This window comes from Corvus brachyrhynchos, unplaced genomic scaffold, assembly GCF_000691975.1.
Source record: "Corvus brachyrhynchos isolate BGI_N302 unplaced genomic scaffold, ASM69197v1 scaffold266, whole genome shotgun sequence".
NCBI classification, from domain to species: domain Eukaryota; kingdom Metazoa; phylum Chordata; class Aves; order Passeriformes; family Corvidae; genus Corvus; species Corvus brachyrhynchos.
In genome coordinates this window covers 2,945,456-2,958,676 of record NW_008238633.1, presented here as the reverse complement: position 1 = coordinate 2,958,676, position 13,221 = coordinate 2,945,456, and the positions used below count along the sequence as shown (strand labels likewise).

General features: G+C 42.8%; 1 protein-coding gene across 7 annotated transcripts in view; it reads left to right on the top strand.

The window, feature by feature from the left end:
- Positions 1-13,221, top strand: part of ATP2B2 (ATPase plasma membrane Ca2+ transporting 2) — a 284,984-nt gene that overhangs the window by 52,416 nt on the left and 219,347 nt on the right. The gene's annotated exons all lie outside the window — the stretch shown is intronic.

Sequence of the window (13,221 nt, the reverse complement as noted above, 5' to 3'; positions counted from 1 at the left end):
TCTGCCAGCCAGCACTGTGAGATGTTATGTTTGGATAATTCATCCTAATAACTAAAAGGCTGGGTTCCTTAGACTGCAAATTCAAATTCTGTGGAGAAATAACAGTGACACCAGCAGCCTGGGCAGTGGCATTTCAGCCTTTTCCATGGAATTTCCAGTCAGAGTGCTTAATAGAGCTGTCCCACTCATATTTTCTGGAGGATTTCATGTTTTTGGAGCAGAGGTTTTTCAGCTTTGGCACTGCTGAAGTCACTAAGCTGGTGCCTCTGTGCAGCCTGTGCCTCTGCCTGGTGGCTTGGCCTGCTTTGGTGCTGTCCCTGCAGCAGGATCCCTGTGTTCCCCCCATCATCCTGCTGCACCTTGCTGGTAGGGAGGCCACCAGGTCTTGGTCATGGGCAGCTCCTCCAGACAGGCCAGTGAGCCCTTGGCCCTCATTGCAGGCGCTGCAATGGGATTTGGGATTTGTAGAGCAAACGGGAAATGGTTCTGGAGGTGCGGAGGGAGAGGTCCCTCTGCCAGGTAAAGGAAGTTTGGAAGTCCTTCCCTGCAGAAAGCTGGGCTGCCAGCATTAACTGCTGTTTTTCAGATTTAAATGTTGGGCAGATGGATAAAACAAACTCTTCAGACAGTGCTTGTTTCTAGGAGATCATAGAAGACAGAAACAGGCGCTATTAGCATAAAACCCTGGTACGGGAGGGCTTTATGGCATTCAGGAAGCACTGCTCTTAAAGGTCTTTTCCAACCTGAATCATTCTGTATGTGGCTGCTCCACGCGTATGGAGCTGCTCCAGGCTTTGTTCAATGTGTACAGAAGCTTTACATCCATGCCACACAAAAATGGTGTGTGTGTGTTCTGAAGAGTGTCAGGTTTTGGTTGTTTGGTTTGGGGTTTTTATAAATTATCCCAGTTGAAAGCTGAGGAAGCAGGAATTCAGTTTTATGTCTAAAGAGATCTGGAAATGCAATTAAATTAATAGGGGTAATTTCAACACAAGGAGCAAAGAATATGGGATGTGGAAGGTAAGCCAGAAAAAGAGGAGCTGCTTCCTGAGACCAGCCAGAAGAGCTGGGGCTGGGATTCCTTCAGACCTGTTTCGTGTTGACTTTCATGCTTGATAAATAGATAATCTGAGACTTGACCCAAATATATGTAGGTTAAAAACTGGTAGAAAGGCCCCCTTGAACAGTCCTGAGGTATTTCTAATCCATGAAAATAAGAGGAAATATTCAATGTTTCTAAGAACTCACGGGAAAAACTCTCTGGTAGAAAGGCCCCCTTGAACAGTCCTGAGGTTTTTCTAATCCATGAAAATAAGAGGAAATGTTCAATGTTTCTAAGAACTCACGGGAAAAACTCCGTAGTCCTCCTCATCTCGGTGTTACATTCAGTAAAACATGGAACATTGAATTTACTCCTCTGAATTTTTGTTGCAATGTAATAGAGTGTAATAAATTCCCCAGTGATTTGGCTACTTAATATTTATTTTGTATTTACCCAGTAGATTGTATCTGCCTATGGAAGGCCTTCAATCCTGAGAGTTTATCTGAGTATTTAGCAATCTTGTTTGTCCTCGCTGGACATTTGGGAGATGATCTATCATGGATATATTTAGGAAGCGGACACGGTGAAATTAAATCACTCGGTCAAGGTTACGGGGAGAATTTGAGATGGATGTTGAAATTAAGCCTAGATCTTCCTAGCCCTGAGCTAATCCTGTTGCAGCATGGTCACCCTGTGTTTGAAATCTCTTCTGTCATCACAAATTTCTTGTTTGTGGCTTTGGCTGAGTTTGCTGCAGCCACGAATTGTCTGTGGTACCCGAGTGGGGACACTTGCAGAAGCTGCTGAATGAGCAGCCCCTCTCCCCCCACCCCAACTGCTGGGCAGAGGGAACCCCTCCTCCTGGGAGAATGCCCAATTGTTATGCAAGTTTAGAACTCAGAAGAGCCTCAGTTAATTGTTCAGTTGGATGGAGAGGAAGCGCTTCATTCGAGGTGGCATTCCCAGAAAGTATCCTGAAGGCAGGTTCAGTAGGAGGAGTGGAGCTGGGCTGGGAATTAAAGTGCCACAGACCTTGGTGTCAGGCAGCTGCCACCAGAGGAGTCAGTGCAGAGGTGAGGAGAAGCCTGCAGAGCTCTCAAACTTGACTTTTAAGTGTCTGGCTTGAGTCCTGATCCCAGAATTGGGGCAGCGTGGAGCTCAGCACAGACTATTTGCTCAGCTCTTCACTCCAGGATTTTCCAGGATGATATAACCGAACATAAGCTGTGCTAACTCTCATTCTTTTACAGCTAAATATACATCTCTGGAGTCTTGTGGAGCTTGAGCTGATTGTGATGGAGAGGCAACAGTTTATGTAAGACGTGTGTAGGAGATCCGAGAGAGATCTCCACAGGAATCATATTAGAGCCTATAAATGTGGGAACGGTTATTTACAGCTGAAGTATGGGGTGAGAGAGGAAGGGATAAAGGATCTGAATCTCCCTGTTACCCATTACCTCCAGAGAAGTGCTCAATATTGCATTATGAGCTCAGTGTCAACTAAAATTGACACCTGAGTCCATTAGGTGCCATATTTATAAAAGATGAACTATTAGTTTGAAAATTAAATTTCGAAGTTCACTTTCAATCTTGGGGTCTCAAGCCCTTAAAAAAGTAAAATTCCAGAGCTCTTTAAGGTTGTCACTAAATCTTTGTAAAACTGCATTACTTAACTGGATGCTGGTTTTGCTGCGTCCAATAGCAAATTTTTTAGTTCTTCTTGCTGGATGCACAAGTCAGTAATGATGTTTAAAAATAATTACTTGGATTGGTTCTGTAAGGGATAGAAAAATGTGCCTGAATAATGTTCACTGCCTTGTACTGGTTAAACATTCCCTTCCTAGAGATTGAAATCCCTGCCTTGCTGCTCTCGTGCTGATTCTGCAAACACACCCAGAGTCTTTCACTGAAGGAACACCAGTGCAATCACTTTCCCTATTCATGTTGCCCAAATAAACCATGTGTTTAGGGTTTCTCATAAACCAGAAGAAAAGAAGCCAGATTTTTGTACAAGTGAGGTAATCTTGTTCTTTACAGACAGTGATTTCAGCATTTATTATTATTTTTGCCTTCCAGGAAACACAGGATCCAAAACTTGTATAAATTAAATATCCTGGTGTAGACTCTTTAATGCTGTTATATCTCTGATGTGTATAAGTCATGCTTTTCCAGTGGATTCCTTAAATACCATATTGAAGGATTTTAGATGGTCCTTCATAAACCGTGGCCAGCCTTCCTTCCAGGGCATTCACTGAGTTTCTTTCCTCAGTTGGTTTAGAAGTACCTCCCTTTACACACATTGAAATTATATCCTCTAAAAGAAATTAACTTCTTCTGTTCTTAATAATGTGATAGACTTAATTTCTGTGTAATTATATTTAACTTATTTTTAGTTTGGACTGCGAGAAAGCAAATGATGTAAAATGAAGTTTTCAGAAGTGTCAGAATTTTTTCATAATCCTGTAGGGAGGAAGAAGAGGCATCCCAAAGATGCTTTCCCAACTATTTTAGAGGATAGACACAGGAAATGGTTCTTTTTAATTCCCCTGGTAACAAATGATCATTCTTGGATCTGTTTCCTCTGGAAACTCTTCTGGACTCAGGGAAGGGATTTGCTGGTGTCAGTGACACGACTTCAGGTGACATTAGTGAGGGGTTGGCTAGAGATGTGCTGTGGGATGGATGTTCTGGGGTTTTGTGTATGAACAGGACATTTGTTTGGCTATCAAAGGGCCTTTCTGACAGCCAAGGGACACCTTTTTCTCTTGGGACCAATTTCTCTGGACAGCTGGAGGCTCTGTACCTCTATTAATTAACAGCTGGGCTGTGGCCGTGTCCAGCACCGTGTGCAGTCCCTATGAATTTTTGCCCAGCCCAGCCTGGGAATGCACACTCTGTTTTCTTCCCAGAGGGTGAAATTGCCTTTGGGAACTGAAGGTGCTCTACCTGGCTCTGCTGGGTGCCCTGAACAGGAGCGGGATCAGCTTCCTGGAGAGGAACACCCCGGGCAGCTCAGACACGGTTTGGGGCTCCCGGAGTGGCTCCGTGGGGTCCCCGAGGCAGCACCAACAGGGGACACTTCAGGTGGCACCTGGGCTGTGTCAGTGCTGAGGGCACCCAGGGGGAGCATTCCTTAAGGGAGACCCCAGGATTTCTGTAAAACAGGGAATCAAAGCTTCTCTAAAATGTTTCCTTGAGAAATCATTGTCTTTTTGAAGGGCACTTGTGCTTGGCATTCAGATGTTTCTTTAGAGAATTAATTACTTGAAAATCAGTGCTAGCAGACATCACCTAAGTGGTTTGGGGAAACTTCTCTATGAGTCTTCTCTCCTAGTCACAGAAGTTACCAAAAATACCATTATTTTAAAAGTAGAAAACACAGAATTCCGAATGATGTTTCATTATATATTTTATTATTTTATCTCTTACACATATTACAATCTTCCATTGCTGCTCCTGAGCAAGAATTAATGAAATGGCAAGAGGAATAAAACCTCAGTGGGATTTAATTTTACAAATAATGTGCTGAGGGTTCTCAGCACTATCTAAATATAACGCTGTGAGCATTTCTGGTGCTTGTGAATTAGAGGATGTTTGGAAGCTGCAGCAGCTCCCGGGAAACCCAATTTTCCTCTCCACAAATTGAAGTTAGGAGTATTAAATATAATTAATATGGAATATCTGTGTTTAACTGCTTTATAGTATGTAAGCACAGAACATTAGATGTCTTTAGTGAACTAAGCCGAGGACACGATGCAGGACTGCACAATTTGTTTTTGTCCTCAAGGTCAAGTAACATCTTTGAGCACTGACATCAGTGTTCAAGAAATATAGGTCTTACTACACAATTCCCTTCGAGGTTAGGAATTTCCCTGTACAAATTATATATATACACAAACATATGCATTGCTGATTATCTCCTTTTCCTTGGGCTTTTGAAAGTAAAAGCTGTGTATTTTTACAGACTGGAATGCTTGACTTAGAGAAAAAACACCAAGATCTGTACCAGAGGTATGAAGCTGATCTTTGTAGGACAGTGCTGCATTAAAGAAAAAAAGGCAATTTGTATAAATAAATTAAGGAATCCTTCCAAATATGGGAATTCCTAAGAAGAAATGTGGACTAAAGTAGAATTTGTGCTTATCAGAGGGTGCTGGACACTTTCAAAATTATTAAGCTGAAATGGCAGATGAATTCTTAAAGGTCTTAAATTATGAGCCCATGCATAAACTACTCTGTAACACTTTAAAGAAGAGACAAGAATGATGCTCTTCTGGCTTTTACTGGCTTACAAGTGCTTCAAACTCTCTCTCTTCTCTTCCCTTTTTTGGAGTGACTTAAGCAAACTTTGCAGATTTATTTTCCCAGCCTTCCAGTGAGGCTTTTGTATTTATTTACTAGTAAATTACTTTTTTTTTTTCCCAGTTATTTTCACCCATTATTCCTGTTTCTGGAGATCAGGATGGATGTGGTTGATGAGGTGAGGGCACACACCAGGGACCAAGGAGGAGGGGTGGTTTCTGCCAGTCTCAGACAGGAGGAGGCTGTTGGGTTTTATCACTATAATCTGCTGGTTTATTACTGGACATTAAGACATCCAACAGATTTATTTGGAGGAAAGACCTTGCTAAGAGATCATGTCTTGAGTTAGCCCTGGAAAAGGGGGATGGTGATGTTGCTTGTCCAGATGGACCAGTTCTGGGTGAGGCCTTGAGTTCTGGGCTCTGGAATTTGCCCTGCTGGTCCTGGAGCGCTTCCCAGTGGTCCCTGTAGCCCTGTGGAGCAGAATTTGGCTGCATTTGGGATGTGAGCTGATGAATGACCCACAGTGAAATAAATCAGCAGACTTTTATTTCCTCTGCAAAATGTCGTGTCCTGTTCTCAGTGCCTAAAACAAATTGTTGCTGGTGCAGAAAAGAACAATTCTGGCTCTGAAGAAAGGGAGGTAAAAATGCAGTCAATAAATCATTGAAAATTTAATCAGTAGATCATTCAAACCTCCCAGGCTGTGCTCTCTGGTAGGTTAAGCCTGGCTGTGATCCAACCACAGCCAGGATTTGGGCTCAGTGCTCCTTGTGGGTCCATTCCAACGCAGGATATTCCATGATTCTATGAAGTAATGACAGGTTTGGGTTCCTCCTTCTTGATCTTTTGGTTCTTGTATTTCCTGGCTCCTTTATGGTGTCCTTAGTGGAATAGGGAAGGTGCTACTGTGCATTGTTTGCCCCTAAATCCTTTCTTGACCCATTTCTGACCAAACAAAATGAGATGTGGTTTTTTTTTAACTCTTCCTGAAGGAATGGAACCTTTCCTCTTAGGAAGGGTATTCTGCAGCACATCAATTATTGGTGAAGGACAATTTCAAAATAATGGACAGTTTGAAGGGTTATTTAGCTAAGGGAAATACTAGGAAACGTGTCAATTCTGTTTGGATGTGAGATTATTCTAGACTAGATATTGGGGGTGTTTTTTCTCCAACAACATTTTTGTTCACATGTTCAGTCTTCTGTGTTGGACACTCTTTTACTCTCCAATAAAGTTTTGGCAAGCCCTAAGCTCAGTTGCTTCAAAAAGTTCTGATATTTTGGCAAAATTTTCATAACTATTATTTCATAGTGTTGCATCTACGGTTAAGGAACAGCTCATGGATCTTCAGGACGTGGCTCAGTCTGGAAGCCAAGCCTGACACCCAACTAATTTTCATTTATAATGTATTTTTATTTCCTATACCAAATCTATTTATTGCAATAACATTTGGGTCTTGTATTTAGTTTAATATTTAATAATGTGAGTATTTTTGTGCAAATTATATGTTCTATCTATAAGTAAATTTTCTATTGCAATAATTCTCCAAGCTTTCTTATTGTAAGTGCTCATTCTTTGCTAAAGAATTCGAACACTTATTTAAAATCTAGGTATAATTGTGAATACAAATTCTGAGTTCTTATAGGAGCATATTGATATGTAATAGCCACAAACAGACATTGTGATAATTTCAGATCCGGTTTGATTGATCTATGGTTGCTTGAATCCTTGGAATGGCTTTTGTGAGTTATTGCCAGATGTTCCAGTGGGATTGAAAGGACCAATTTATTGAAGTTCACACATTTTTTGTTTGTTTTGGCTGAAGTGGAGCCATTCTGTCAAGGCCTGCCATGCAGGGAAGGACAGGGCTGGTGTGAAACGTTTTGGGCTGTACCAGTGCATTCCAGCCAACACCAGTGAACCCTTCCAAGGCTCTGGGACCAGTCTGTGAGTTCCCACAGTGAGTGGGGTGGCAGTGCCAGCCCGGGTGACATCAGCAGCACAAAAAGTGACCGGTTTTCCCAAGCTGGAGGTTGTGGCACAGGGAAGAACATCCGAGATTCTCAGTGGTTTGTGTGACAGGCGAGCTCCAGTCTCTGCTTCCACGCAGAGGAGCACCAAGAGCTGCATGGCTTTAACAGGGTTTTGTGTCCCAGCAGTGAGGAGAGCCCACTGGTGCTGGGCTGTGGGGACACCCTCCTGAGGAGGTGGCTCCAGGGGCACCCTGAGATTCCCAGGATGGGGCTCTGGGCAGCCCTGGGGGCCGCCCGTGTGCGCACGTTCCCCGGGCAGGATGATCAGCAGGTCACAGATACCCACAGCTTAGCAAAGCTTACCAGGTCAGATTGCTTTGCCCGCTAAGCTAAACATAGGCTTTTATCTCATTATATTGGGAAAACTCTCTCCTCAGCCGGAGGTAATCGCTGCAGGTGATTAATTACTAGGAAATGTGTATCAGAGTTGGATTGTTTGCTGAGCTATCAAAAGTCCTTTTTTCATAGTTTGTTAAAATTCTTTTCTCCCTTTTGAATTGTTGAGAGTGATTGAACCTTGTCCCACTGTTGTTTCCCTTTATGTTAATAATTTGCCTTTATTAGAGTAATAAATAAGGCTGATCCAGGCTTCAATTCGGAGCCATTTGACAAAAAGGCTACAATGGGAGCTACTGTGTCAGCCTCACGAGATTTACAGTGAGGAGACCAAGGTATGTAGGAAAACACCATATATTGAAGAATGAAAGCTTTAAGTTCTAAAAGGAGCATGCATTTCCTTAATATTAGTAAAAGTCCCTATTTGTAATTTAATTCTCTGCTATTATTTCTTCCTGTCTAATCTGAAATATGGCTGGAACAGTTGAGCAGTTTAAATAGACTAATGGTGGGTTTCTTCTTTAAGGTGCAGTCCAAGGTCATGGTGTGACCTGGCTGTGTAAAGAGGGCACTTGAGGTTCATACCTATGTCACAGTCATATGAAATTTCATGGCAAAGGATGCTCCTTCAAATGCATCCTGCTTGGAATATTCTTTTCAAATGGAAGATGAGTGGTTTCCTGTACAGAAGTTTAGCAAATAAGAAGGAAAAACAACCTTTAGAACATTGTGGTAGTATTTGGCATCAGTGTTATCAGAAGAAGGTACTGAACCAAAGTTCTGATTCCAAATTGTTTATTTCTGGGAGAATAGCTCTGGTGCAATAGAGGTGTGAATCCATGCAACCCATCTGCTTGGGCAAAGTTTCATCCCTGTTTTCAAACATCTGTCAAAGTCAGGTTGTCTGAAATCTATAGTTTGATATGAACTGATGTGACCCCTTGTAATTGTACAATCCTAAAGTTTGCGTTTAAATGAATTTGGACTTCATTTCTAATCTCCATCAGAACCAGTGATATGAGACTGCAGGGGAAGAGTAACATTCCCTTCCAGAACACAGGGAAGGGAATTCCTGTGGTGGAAACCACAAATGACTTCAGTCCCTCTCCCAGTATCACTGTTCTATGTTGAGTAAACAGATTCATGCTGGAAGGCAGTTGGCACAAGTCCTGTTTTGAGAAGTGGCAGTTTATGGGGTTTAAATACCCATAGAATGAAAGGGGGATTCCTTTGCTGCCTATCCACAGTTCCTAGAAGTTGTGGCACCCTCACAAAGGTTGCTCTTCAAAGCTCTTGTCAGGCTACTCTATCGGTTAAGATTTGTTCTGAGTGTCAATAAATGTTTCCTCTCACCTACATGTGAGATGGCAGATTCTGTCTTTAAGCTAAAAAGAGGGTGCAATGCTGGCATAACAGGGGTTTTGTATTCTTAGGCCCGTCTTAGGCTGTTGAGAAGCTGATTTCAGCAGTGGATTCAGGTTTAGCTGGATCAGATGTTGCAGATCCTCGCTCTGGCCAGGGCAGATCCCTTTGGAGGACTCTGCTAAGATGCTTCTCTGTCACTGCTGTGCTTAGGCCATGGCAGTGAGCCAGGTTTGCTTAGGCTTTACGGGGAAGCTCAGGCCAATTAATGCTTCTTCCTCTGTTTTTTTGTTGTTGGAAGAGCCTAATGACCTTTTCTTCCTGCTTGGGTGATCCTGGGAGCCTGGTTTAGTTTTCTGAGCACTAAAGCTGTGGCAGGGACAGGGACAGCAATGGCAGCCCAGCCTTGCACTCCTCTGCTCTTTGTGGGCATGGCTCTTAGATGGCAAAAGAAGAAAAATTGGGACATTTGTAGATATCAGATGGTAGAGATTGAAGCAGAGGGGGGAACTGCGGTGCTGGCTGGCTGGTAGTTTTCCTTTCAGATGTTGAGAAAGTTGGGATGCTGGTCAAGGAAGTGAGCTGATTGGAGCTGCAATAATTTATCAGTCAGAGCAAGTGGTAATTTGTTCAGGAAAATAAGTGTGGAAGATAAAATAGAGTTCAAGGCAACTGTGAGCTTCCGTGGTTTAAATCACACAGCGAATGGTTGGGTTTGGATGGGAGCTCTGGGGCTCACCCAGTCCAAGCCCTGTGCCGGTATTAGCTCCAGATCTTCCCCCAGCACAGCCAGGTGTGTCCAACACCTTCCCCTAAGGGCAGGGAAGGGTTAACCAAGCAACCAACTCCAAAGTGCTGTAATTTAAACTCGGGAATACACTGATTTTTATACTTAGGGAAATTGAAGCACACTGGGATCAAGTGACCTACTAACATCTCCCAGTCAAGAAACAGCAGGGCAAGTCCTTGAGTGTGAGTGCTCCGAGGTCCCTCTTCTCCACTCCTTTTATTAGGTCGTGTTGCTTCCCAGGATAACAACATGTTTGTGCAGTTTGGGAGCGCAAGCTGTTTCCTTGCAGAAATATTGCTGTACTCTGTTCCCAAACTGGAGAGACACCGAATCTGAAAACAGATTTAATTCTTGTTTTTAAAACGTAGCAAATGAGGTTTAAAAATATGAGAGGCTGCCAGTCTGCTGTTCTAGTTTAAGTATCTGGGTTGTGATTAGGAAAATATTAAAAATCTGCTGCTGCTTTCCAGTGCCGTTCCTCTGATTGGACAACCTCACTGGAAAGGAGGTCTTGCTCCCCAAGATCCAGAAAGAGGAATTAAAATTATGTTCCTGTGTTTCCTGTCATTAATTATCTCATAAAGACCTTGAAATGTGCTTATGAGGTGTATCACCAGCACATATGGAATTAAATTTTTCTCCAAAGAAACTAGGTAGGCTCTTTTGCCTCCCAATATAAATTTGTCAGTTGAAGTTTTACTGGGGAAACAATTTTTTCAAGTCACAATTTGAGCTCAACAGCTAAAGTCTCATTCCTTCTACATCCCGTAAGCGTTGTCGTATTTTTTAAACTTAGTCCCAAAGAGCATCTTTCTATTTTCCATTCCATTTTTCTGCTCCATTTCCACTCCTTGCCCCCAAGTTAAGGTGTTAAATTGTTTTTCTGTCAGAGCTAAATAACATGCTGCTGGATGCTTTAATAGGCATGAAGATGTGCTGACAAACCCTCATTTCAGATGGTGTCTTGCTTTGCTATTAAATTTGATGATGAAATATCTCGAAAAAGCACCAGCCAATGTTGCGGCCATTTTCAGCTGCACGTGCTGGAAGCCAAGTTGGAAAATGTTACTATTTTCACAGTTCTGTTCAAAAATTAATGATAATAACCCCCCAACCCGTTAAATTGTGAGCTCAGAGTGTTCCTGTCAGTGCTCTTTACTGGCTGGCCCATTTCTGAGGGTGGAATTGCTGTTTTTAACTTTGGTTGTAGGGCTCCTGCTGTGGGTAGCAGGTATTCCCTGGGATTGTGGCCTTGTAACTTTGAGGGTAGTGAGCAGTGTCAGCCTGGAACCAGAGAACTCCTGGCCCTCTCTCAGCAGTGCTGGGGCTCAGGTTTGGGGCATTTCTGAAGAGTTTGCACTTGGGAGCTTTAAGTGAGGATGAACACAACGTTGCCTCTTCATTCAGAGCTCCTTGATGCCCACCCAGGGCAGGCTCCAGAGGTGGTGCATGAGTGCGTGGCTTGGGAGCTCAGCTCCAGAATGTGCATCCTCTGGGACTGAGCTCAGCATTAATGCCAGGCCTTGGCTGCGGGATGGCAGCGCTGTGGTGGAGGTAGAACCAGCACAACCCTGTGACCAGGCTCCAAACAGACCTCCAAAAAGCTTCCTGGCTTGTCCATCTCCCCACCTGCTCTGGTGCTTCAGAGGCCTTGAGTGAGCACTGGGAATATTCATGTGCAAAGTTGGTTGGATTTGGTATATAATGAAATGTTCAAACGAAAGTTTTTTTTCCCTTTGGAACTTTTTTTTTTTGTTATTTTGCTCCCCCTCTTATTCCCTTGCCTATTCTGTTAATTAAAAATAAGAATTAGAGTTTTTTTCTGATATGGACCTTATGGTTCTGTGCCTGGCCTGAAGTTTCTGTAGTATGACAGAAAGTCTTTGAGCGCAGCACTCCTCAAACTAGCAAGAGCCAAATGTGTGGAACGAGTTTTTTATGCTGTGTTGAATTTCTTTAAGCTATTCCTCTCTTCTTTCAGGAAAGACAGTGTAAGAAAAAAGTCTTCTTTAATGTATTTTGGTACTGTGTCAATCAACCTTCTATTGCTTTTCAAATTATCTTTAAAATTTCTTCCAAAAAAATGAACGTCAGTAGCCAGATAATTGCAGATGTCTCAATATGTTCCTGCTTTTCTGACAGAGCAGTAGAGGTCACCAGCATTTATGGGTCTGGGACCTCAGCACAAGAGATTTAACCCAAGAACTGCTTTGCTCAGTGCTGGGATTCAGCTTGAGCTGCACTGCAAACTCCTTACAGCTGCAGTTCGTACTGAAAACTTGTTCTGAAAAGGGGACACGTCTCCCTGTTTAATATAACCCAAAGTCACTGCATCTGGTGTCCTGGCATGCATGTAATTGCCTGTAGCTTCCTAATGATAAAGGCAGTCTCACATGAGGAAATTCTGCATTGATCCTAGTCCTGATTTACATTTTACTTCATTAAGAAAAGAATTGATCAGCATAGATAAAACTCCTGATCAATGATCCTGGCACTTTTTTTTTTTTTTTTTTTTTTAAATAGCTTCCATTTTGGTGCAGTGCAGACTTTTGGTTTAACTGGCTGAATTGATATTCTGAGCAGCGAGTAAGGCAGGATGACAGAGCATCAGCACAGCTACTCCTATTATTGTTTAGGGAGGTGTGCTCTGCCCACTCTGGCCAAGGCACAGGCACGTCAGGAGCCCCTGCTGTCCTAGGATGCTTCAGAACACATCCCAACTTTTATGTGTACTGTTTTACGCACTCTTCACAAAAAAAAAGAAGGTATTTTCTTGGGTTCAGTCACTCTCAGGATTGAATGGTTTGAGGTAGGGAATTTGAAGTTGCAGTTTGGACGTGGTACATGTACTGATCAGAGTTTCCTTTGAAAAAATAAACTATTACACAGAAAATGTTCTGCTTTTCAAAGGACCGATGTCTCTGTCTTATTTTCGGTACTTGGGTTTGTTTTGCACTGCCATAACATGGTATTCCATTGAAAAAGCCGTTTACATTTCTGAATCCTGTATGTGCTAATAATTCAAAATAGCAGATACACAGTAACTCAGAATGAATGGTGAGAAGCTGTAGATAAAATGCAGTGATTCCCCGAAGTGCAGGGCTGTAAGGAAGGAGGAGGAGAAGGGCAGAGAGCTGCTCTGGGATGTGTGTGTGGTTTTACAGCACATGCTGATGTGCCCAGCTCAGATTAAACGGGGGTATTTCGCCTGTTCCTCCTGTATGGTTTTGGATTTCTGGCAGGCATGGCAGGGACACAAACACAACACAAACCCCACAGCGCTGCAAGGCTGCTTTTTCCGCTATATTCCTTAGAATCCCCATTGTTCTTACATAAACAGAAAGAGCAGGGGA